General features: G+C 41.1%; 1 non-coding gene across 1 annotated transcript; it reads right to left on the bottom strand.

Moving 5' to 3' along the window:
* Nucleotides 1-1,657: 1,657 nt before the first annotated feature.
* trnal-caa (transfer RNA leucine (anticodon CAA)) lies at nucleotides 1,658-1,764 on the bottom strand. Its single transcript has 2 exons — nucleotides 1,727-1,764; nucleotides 1,658-1,703 (listed from the first exon to the last, which is right to left on the bottom strand). It is a non-coding gene; the product is annotated as a tRNA-Leu (tRNA).
* Nucleotides 1,765-9,224: the final 7,460 nt, after the last annotated feature.

Raw genomic sequence — 9,224 nt, 5'->3', positions numbered from 1 at the left:
CTTGTCCTCTAATGCCGAGTAGTTCCACCAGGTAGTGCAGTAGGTACAGTGATACATTGACTTGACTTTGGCTGGTCTGTTTTTACTCTGCTACTGTTCTGAACCCTTCTTCAACCATGAGTGGGCCAAAGAAAGGAAGTCGACTGAGTGCCATGTGTTCAATATAGAATGGACTACTAAATACTTTTTCACTGAAGTCCAGTCAAAGGCTGTATGTCTAATTTGTTAAGAAAGCATTCCGGTTTTAGAGGAATATAACATCAGCCGTCACTTTTCTACCAAGCATGCTCATTATGCTAACAGCCAATCAACGCAGGAACTGATGGCTACGGCTCAGCGGTTAAAATCAAGCTTGCAGGCTCAGCAAAACAACTTTATCTGACAAACTGCCATCCAAGATTCAGTCACACAAGACCAGTGAAACAGCGCCACGGGGTCTGCAGATGGAACTGATTGATCTCCAATCTGATACTGTCTTAAAAGAGAAGTTGAAAGATGAGTTTTATGCTTCATGAAGCGCAAACACATTTCCAAAAATCCAGAAGATGGCACAGAGGATGCTGGTGGTTTTTGGCTCTACATATGTGTGTGAACAGACTTTTAGTGTGATGAACATCAACAAAACATCTTACAGATCCCAGCTGAGTGATGAACACCTCAGATGCGTTCTGAGAATTGCCACAACAAAACAAACAGCAGACTTTGATGCACTGGCAAAAAAAAGGTGATCAACAAAACAACACTGTTCCAATTAAAAGTAAATCTAAGTATTACCACGACAATGCCTTTTTTTGTTGTTTATTTTTTATATGTAAGCATCTGGTCCTGTCTTGGCCCGCCTGTCAAATTTTAAAAGTCAATGTGGCCCCTGAGTCAAAACGTTTGCCCATCCCTGATGAAGGGGATCATGGCTCTTCCTTTCTGAAAAAATAAAAACTAATAATAATAATTATAATAATGTTGTTTAATAATTAATAATAAATCATATAAAATTATATATATAATATATATACATGTATCTAATATATATTATTTGCTTAATTTTCAAAATCACATTGCGAAATCTGTAGCGACACTTCAAATAGACCATACAAATGTCCCTTTAAAGTTCACAACAATATCAAAATTCAATTCAAAGAAAATCAGAATTACAAAGCAATCATAGAACAATGCTTTCAAATGTCCTTTTTTGACAAAAAAATCCCAAGAGTCCACAAGCAAGCACGTCCATTTCTTGCTTTACGTTAGAGCATTTTGTTTTTGGAGGGTTTCCAATGGATTCAAGACATTTCCATTCTTTTTAATGGGGGAAATGGATTCGATATACAGGCAAGTTCAGTCACCGTCACTGTTTAAATGAATGTATTTTAATAAGGATTACAAATACACTTTATAGTTCACCACCAAAAGTCTTATTTCAATCAATCATTCACTTATTTGATATTGACATCACTAAAACATTGGACAAAATGTATACATTACTTTAAGGAAGTATGGGTCCTCATGGTCCATATTTCACAAACAAGTTCATTTTAGCGGCACGGTGGCCGACTGGTTAGTGCGAACCGAGTGAGGAGAAGCGGCTCGGAAAATGGATGGATGGATGGATTTCTGTACATTTGCATTCAAATTGTCAAAATGAAAACATTTAAAGTCATGTCAGGAGTGGGATTTGAACCCACGCCTCCATTCGGAGACCAGAAACCCCATTCAGAAGGTGCTGAACCTTGAGTCTGGCGCCTTAGACCACTCGGCCATCCTGACATGTTGAAAACTGGCATGTTTTGCAAAAATTACAAATATATGCCATCTTCAAATTCCGTGTGAAAGTTTCAAATATTTTTTGTCTAACTGTCTCATTGTCAATGAAACTCGTGACAAAAAAGGCTGGGACACCAGCCATTTTGTGTCGAAAGAATACAGTACTGTAAGAAAGTCCGTCTGCTTGTGATCCTCCACAGGGGTCTCCATCACCTTCTGTTGTCATGTGTTGACTTTAGCTGCTTGGAGGCTCCGCCCCTCTGCTCTCCTCACTTTGGCCTTCATCTTTAGTCTTCAAAGGCACACCAGTTGATAGAAACTTGGTGATGTCCTCGTCTACTTCATGTTTGCTATAGGGGTGCTCATCCGCATCCTCTTTTTTAATGGGAGTGGGCTCCAATTTCTCTTCCTCTTTGATGTGGTGGACCACTTCGTCCTCCACTTCCTTTAATGTGAGGGGGCTCTGGCTCCTGCCGCTCAGTACGAAGATCTTCATTGATGTCTGCAAGACACAAAAAGAAAATCTTGTAAATCAGGTAAATCTGTTCTCATGTTGTGTATTCTAGTTTATATTTATATTTAAGGTTCATATGAAAGACAGATGAGTTTGATATATTGGGAAAAAAACTGGACAGGTCGACAAAAACAATAAAATTAGGCTTTACACGATCAGGATTTTTGGGGCCGATCACCAAGTTTTTAAAAAAAGATAACCAATCACCGATCTGATCACAAGATGGAGCAATGTGTCTATTTACATGACTTGTATATACTTGTGTCCTCTATACTGTATCCATTAATCCATCCATCCATCCATTTTCTGTACAGCTTATCCTCACAAGGGTTGCAGGCGTGCTGGAGCCATCCCAGCTCAAATTATTCTCTTGTATTTTAGACAAAAGTTAAAACACCAATGACCTCTAGGGGGCATTCAAGGATTGTCCACTGACATAAGTTTAGGTCAAATCAACATTACAGGACAGAAATAATGGGTGCTAACTTACTGTAATTAAATTACTTTATTGCAATTAAATTACTTTCATAAATACTGTTAATGACATGCTTACTCTAACTTTCTCACTGTCCAGAGGGTTTGTCCAGAGTTTGAGTCTGTTTGACTACGCCCCCCACCCTCCCCACGCTGCATTGCTTGAACACGGCATGCTCCTCGTGTACATTCTTCAGGTGCTCGATCAAATTTGTGTTGAAGCATTTAAACGACGTATTTCAGTTGTGCACAGATTGCAAATAATTTACGTGTGGTTTGTCTGAGACACCGCAAAATAGTCCCACACCGACGACGTGTTTTTTCACCGACAAGTTTGAAAAAACTTTATTGGCCGTCAGATAGTTACAGTACTGCGCAACAAGACAAGGCTAAAAATAAACTATCTTTTGGATCCTTCCCATACTGGGAATTGAACCGAGCCGTCCAGGGTGAAACCAGAATCCTGACCGCGAGACCATATGGGACACAATGATATTTCTTCAACTTATTTTTAAAAAAAATTCTGATAAAAGATATTCAAGGAACATTCCTATACTGGGAGTCAAACCCGGGCCACTTGGGTAAAAACCATATGAGACACATCGTGGTGTGAGTTCAAATTATTGTTACCACTTATTCTTTCTGAGTTTTTTTTTTCCAAGAGCAAAATATTTGAAATTTTCTGCATCAAGATCAAAGCCCAAACGGTGGAATTCAGGGAACATTCCCATACTGGGTGTCAAACCCAGGAGACCTGGATGAAAACCACAAATCCTCACCGCTTGCCCATATGGGCGACTCCTTTGTTTTGTTTTGGTTTTTTCCCAAAATATTGAACGTTTCACCAAGCGCTTATTTTTATTTTTTTATTTTTTTTGCTGATGAATGTTAAAGCTAAATTGGTGGAATGCAGGGTAAAAAATAGCTCTCATAAAGGGAGTCACACTGGGATTAATATCCATGCCACACTACCAGAATTAAGGGAATGTTGCCCTACCAAGTGTTAATCAAAGTCCAAATGGGAGAGTTCAGGAGAGGTTCAAGGAACATTCCCACACCGGGAGTCGAACCCGGGCCATATGGGACACGTTGGTCTGCCACTTTTTCGAAGCACAAAATAAGAGAAATATTCTGCATGATCAAAGCCCAAATGGTGGAATTCAGGAACGTTCCCATACCCAGAGTCAAACCCAGGCCTCATGGGTGAAAACCAAGAATCCTGCCCGCTTGGCCATCTGGGAAACACCTTTGTTGTGTTTTTTCCCCAAGCTCAATCGGAAGTTTTCTGGATGAACAGCCAAATTGGTGGAATGCTGGGTAAAAAAAATGCTCTCATACTGGGAGTCAGACCTGGCTCCCTGGGTGAAGATCCATCCCATAATACTGGAACTGAGGTGTTACCATACGAGGTGACAAAGTCTAAATGGTAGAGTTCAGAAGCGATTCAAGGAACATTCCCAAAACGGTAGTCAAACCCGGGCCGCCGGGGTGAAAACCAGGAATCCTGGTCTCTCGACCATATAGTGGTGTCACTTCAACTTTCTTAAAAAAAATAATCTTCACTTACTTTCAAGCCATTTTTCGTAAAACAACCAGGCCAAAACAAAAAGAATTCGGATTACATTCCCATACCGGGAGTAGGAGACCAGTGAAAACCACTAATCCTGACTGCCAGATCATATGGGACACGTGTTGGTGTCTCTAACACTGATTATTTCCAAAATTATTAATTATTTTTTTCAAGTGCAAAATATTGGAAAGATCAAAGCCCTTCTTCTTTTCCTTTCGGCTTGTCCCTTTAGGGGTCACCATAGCGCGTCATCCTTTTCCATGTCAGCCTATCGCCTGCATCCTCCTCTCGAACACCAACTGCCCTCATGACTTCCCTCACGACATCCATCAGCCGTCTCTTTGGTCTTCCTCTCGCTCTCTTGCCTGGCAGCTCCATCCTCATCATCCTACCAATATAGTCACTATTTCTCCTCTGGACGTGTCCAAACCATCGAAGTCTGCTCTCTCTAACTTTGTCTCCAAAACATCGAACCTTGGCTGTCCCTCTGATGAGCTCATTTCTAATTTTATTCAACCTGGTCACTTCGAGAGCGAACCTCAACATCTTCATTTCCGCTACCTCCAGCTCTGCTTCCTGTGGTCTCTCTAATCCATACATCATGGCTGGCCTCACCACTGTTTTATAAACTTTGCCCTTCAACCTAGCAGAGACTCTTCTGTCACACCTACAGCACACCTCACCGCTGTTCTGCTGCCCTCGTATATGTCCTGTATTATTCTAACATACTTCTCTGCCACTCCAGACTTCCGCATGCAGTACCACAGTTCCTCTCTGGGTACTCTGTCATAGGCTTTCTCTAGATCAACAGACACAATGTAGCTCCTTCTGACCTTCTCTGTACTTTTCCATCAACATCCTCAAGGCAAATAATGCATCTTGTTTATCAGTTTATCAGTTTATTTTTGAAAGGGGACAATGCAATTTCATAAAACACATGAAGTATACATGGTTAAAAAAGCCAGAATTAGCCAGAAGGCTAGTTTTCGTCTGTAGTCCCCTGGCCATGATGTAAAAAAGCAGTAAAATACATCTACAAGACAATATAATACAGGATACATAATCAAACTATACTATTAAGAGAGAATAAAACCATAATTTTTTTGATCATAACAAAAAGACAACATAACATGTCTTTTAGTGTTGGCAGCTATAGGTGTTAACTAGCCACATTTTCAGTTTTTTTGTGAAGGAGTTTAACCTCCTCAGGTACTGAGTTCCACTCACCAGCGCTCCTCACTGACCAGGCTGACTTACTGAAAGTGCTCCTGCGCAGAGGAATGAGTCAGTCACCTCTGACAGAGCCTCGAGTGACACGCTCAGAGCTGTTTCTTTGGCTGATGAACTCAGCCAGAGGAGCTGGGGCCAAATCATGCAGTACTTTATAAATCAAATTTAAATCTGCAAATATGTGAAGACTGTCCCAGTTTAAAAGACTGTATTTTTTTTTTAAATTGCACAGTGACTCCAGAGGTTAGCCTAAGAGACTCTGATCTGCAGTTGTTAACTGATACAGATTGTGTTCGGTCATGCAGATATGATTCAATCCAGCTCACAGCTTTGCGAGAGAAGTTAAATTTTGAGAGCTTGGTAAGAAGAACAGAGTGATTTACTGTATCGAAAGCTTTCCTGAGGTCCAAGAACACCGCCCCTACAACTCCACCCTTGTCGAGAGAAGATTTTATTTTCTCAATGAAGAGGCATGTAGCCATTTCAGTGGAATGCTTGGATCTGAAACCAAACTGCATGGCGTGGAGAGAGGGGGAGCTGCTGATTAAATAATGGACAATCTGCTCTGACACCCATTTTTCTGCAACTTTGGAAATGGCCGGAAGAATGCTTATAGGTCGGTAGTTATTCAGAGAAGTTGAGTCACCGGATTTAAAGACAGGGGTAACAATAGCAGATTTCCAGGCCTTTGGAAAGTGACCAGATGAAATTGAAAGATTAATGATTGAGGCAATAGGAGGAGCAAGAGTTGAACCTAGATCTTTGAGCATGTTCGTGTCCATTCCAAAAACATCCTTTGCCTTAGATGGTTTGAGTGAATGAATTAAATCGATAACTTTGGTCTCAGTAATATTTGTAATAGTAAAGAACTGCGTTGCAGACAATGCAGGGTATTCCTTCATTTGTTTTACTGCAAACTTAGAAGAGATTTCTGACACAGATTCAATGAAGTAGTTGTTAAAAGCATCAGCCATCACTTGAGGTTCTGTCAGGATGTTTCCATTTAATTGAATTTGCATTAGTTTTGTTTTGTTATTTTGTGTATCACCCAATAGTTTTTCAATATAATTCCAGGTTATTTTTGAATTTCCCTTCGCACTATTCAGAGCAGTAATGAAAAAGTCAGCTTTAGATTTTCTTATTTCTTTCACTACCCTATTTCTCAGTGAGATAAAGTGCTGTCTATTGTATCCTGATTTGACCGACAACTTCAAGGAATGATCGCGTTCTTTCATCAGTTTCAGAATAAATGTGTTTAACCAAGGCAGGCCATTCTTTCTAGCTTTTAGTTTAATTATCCGTGTAAATTGTATAATAATTTCTTGTATTTTGTTGGCAAATTTAGAACAATCCTCATCTAAATTTTTACCAGCGAGTAATACATCCCAGTTTACTTCTTGGATGGAATCTTGGAAATTTTGTTGTTCATGTTTTGGTATCCTATTGGATTCAGTGGTGGCCAAGGGTTTGAAGCGCTTTTTATTTAATTTTCTTGAAACCATTATAAGATTGTGATCAGACAATCCTGTGAGCATATTGTATGGCTTCAAGATCCTTTCTGGCCTATTAGTAAAGGCTAGATCAATCTGAGTTCGGGTGGAGTTTGTAATTCTCGTAGGGCCATTAATAACCTGAGTCATATCCATATCATCCATAACCCTTTTCAATTTTTTCCTAACTTTGTTAACTTCCCAATTAACATTTAGGTCACCCATTATTATCACCTCTTTTGCAAGATTAAGTTGTTTCAGTAACATTTCCAGCTTTTCATAGAAAGCGGCATTTGATGAGGGAGGCCTATAAATAACCACAAGAATAAAAGACATTTGCTTTGACAAAGAAACAGTCCAAGAAATTCTAATCCATTCTCATCTGTAACATGTATTTCATTACAATTAAAAGTGTCCTTGGCATAAATCATAACACCTCCTCCCTTAGAACCCTGTCTGTCGTTTCTAAATATTTTATAACCAGGTACAGATAGTATTGCTGAGGGCGAAGATTCATGGAGCCATGTCTCAGATAGGCAGAGGAAGTCAATATTTGAGTCAGTGAGAAAGTGATTGACCTGATCACTTTTCGTTAAAATGCTTCGTATATTTAAGTGTGCACAAAGAATGCCTTTTGGTTTACGTGTTGAGTCCCATATTAATTTAGAGTTATTAACGGTTTGGAACGCCCTCCATTTCCGGTGCTTTAGTATTGCGGGGTTTGGCAATGCAGCCCTATGGGGGGCACAAGTCAGTGCAAACTGTAGGCCGGTCCCAAGCCCGGATAAATGCAGAGGGTTGCGTCAGGAAGGGCATCCGGCTTAAAACCTTGCCAAACAAATATGAGCGTTCATCCAAAAAATTCCATACCGGATCGGTCGTGGCCCGGGTTAACAACGTCCGCCACCGGCGCCGTCAACCTGCAGGGCGCTGTTGGAAATTCAGCTACTGTGGGTCGAAGTCGAAGTCAAAGAAGAAGAAGAAGAGGTGGAAAGCGGGTTCTTCGGCAGAAAGAGAAGAGGAAAACACAGAGCCTAGAACTGAATGTGGGGACTTTGAATGTTGGGACTATGACAGGAAAATCTCGGGAGTTGGTTGACATGATGATTAGGAGAAAGGTTGATATATTGTGTGTCCAGGAGACCAGGTGGAAAGGCAGTAAGGCTAGAAGTTTAGGGGCAGGGTTTAAATTATTTTACCATGGTGTAGATGGGAAGAGAAATGGAGTCGGGGTTATTTTAAAAGAAGAGTTGGCTAAGAATGTCTTGGAGGTGAAAAGAGTATCAGATCGAGTGATGAGGCTGAAATTTGAAATTGAGGGTGTTATGTGTAATGTGATTAGTGGCTATGCCCCACAGGTAGGATGTGACCTAGAGGTGAAAGAGAAATTCTGGAAGGAGCTAGATGATGTAGTTCTGAGCATCCCAGACAGAGAGAGAGTCGTAATTGGTGCAGATTGTAATGGACATGTTGGTGAAGGTAATAAGGGTGATGAAGAAGTGATGGGTAAGTACGGTATCCAGGAAAGGAACTTGGAGGGACAGATGGTGGTAGACTTTGCAACAAGGATGCAAATGGCTGTAGTGAACACTTTTTTCCAGAAGAGGCACGAACATAGGGTGACCTACAAGAGCGGAGGTAGAAGCACACAGGTGGATTACATCTTGTGCAGACGATGTAATCTGAAGGAGGTTACCAACTGTAAGGTAGTGGTAGGGGAGAGTGTGGCTAGACAGCATAGGATGGTGGTGTGTAAGATGACTGTGGTGGTGGGGAGGAAAATTAGGAAGACAAAAGGCAGAGAAGAGAACCATGTGGTGGAAGCTGAGACAGGACGAGTGTTGTGCAGCTTTTCGGGAAGAGGTGATACAGGCTCTCGGTGGACGGGAAGAGCTTCCAGAAGACTGGACCACTGCAGCCAAGGTGGTCAGAGAAGCAGGCAGGAGAGTACTTGGTGTATCTTCTGGCAGGAAAGGAGGGAAGGAGACTTGGTGGTGGAACCTCACAGTACAGGAAATCATACAAGGAAAACGGTTAGCTAAGAAGAAGTGGGACACTGAGAGGACCGAGGAGAGGCGAAAGGAATACATTGAGATGGGACACAGGGCAAAGGTAGAGGTGGCAAAGGCAAAACAAGAGGCATATGATGACATGTATGGCAGGTTGGACACCAAAGAAGGAGAAA

Source organism: Phyllopteryx taeniolatus, unplaced genomic scaffold (assembly GCF_024500385.1).
Source record: "Phyllopteryx taeniolatus isolate TA_2022b unplaced genomic scaffold, UOR_Ptae_1.2 contig_269, whole genome shotgun sequence".
NCBI classification, from domain to species: Eukaryota; Metazoa; Chordata; class Actinopteri; order Syngnathiformes; family Syngnathidae; genus Phyllopteryx; species Phyllopteryx taeniolatus.
Note: the sequence above shows the minus strand (reverse complement) of the source record. Positions and strands in the feature narration are given on the sequence as shown.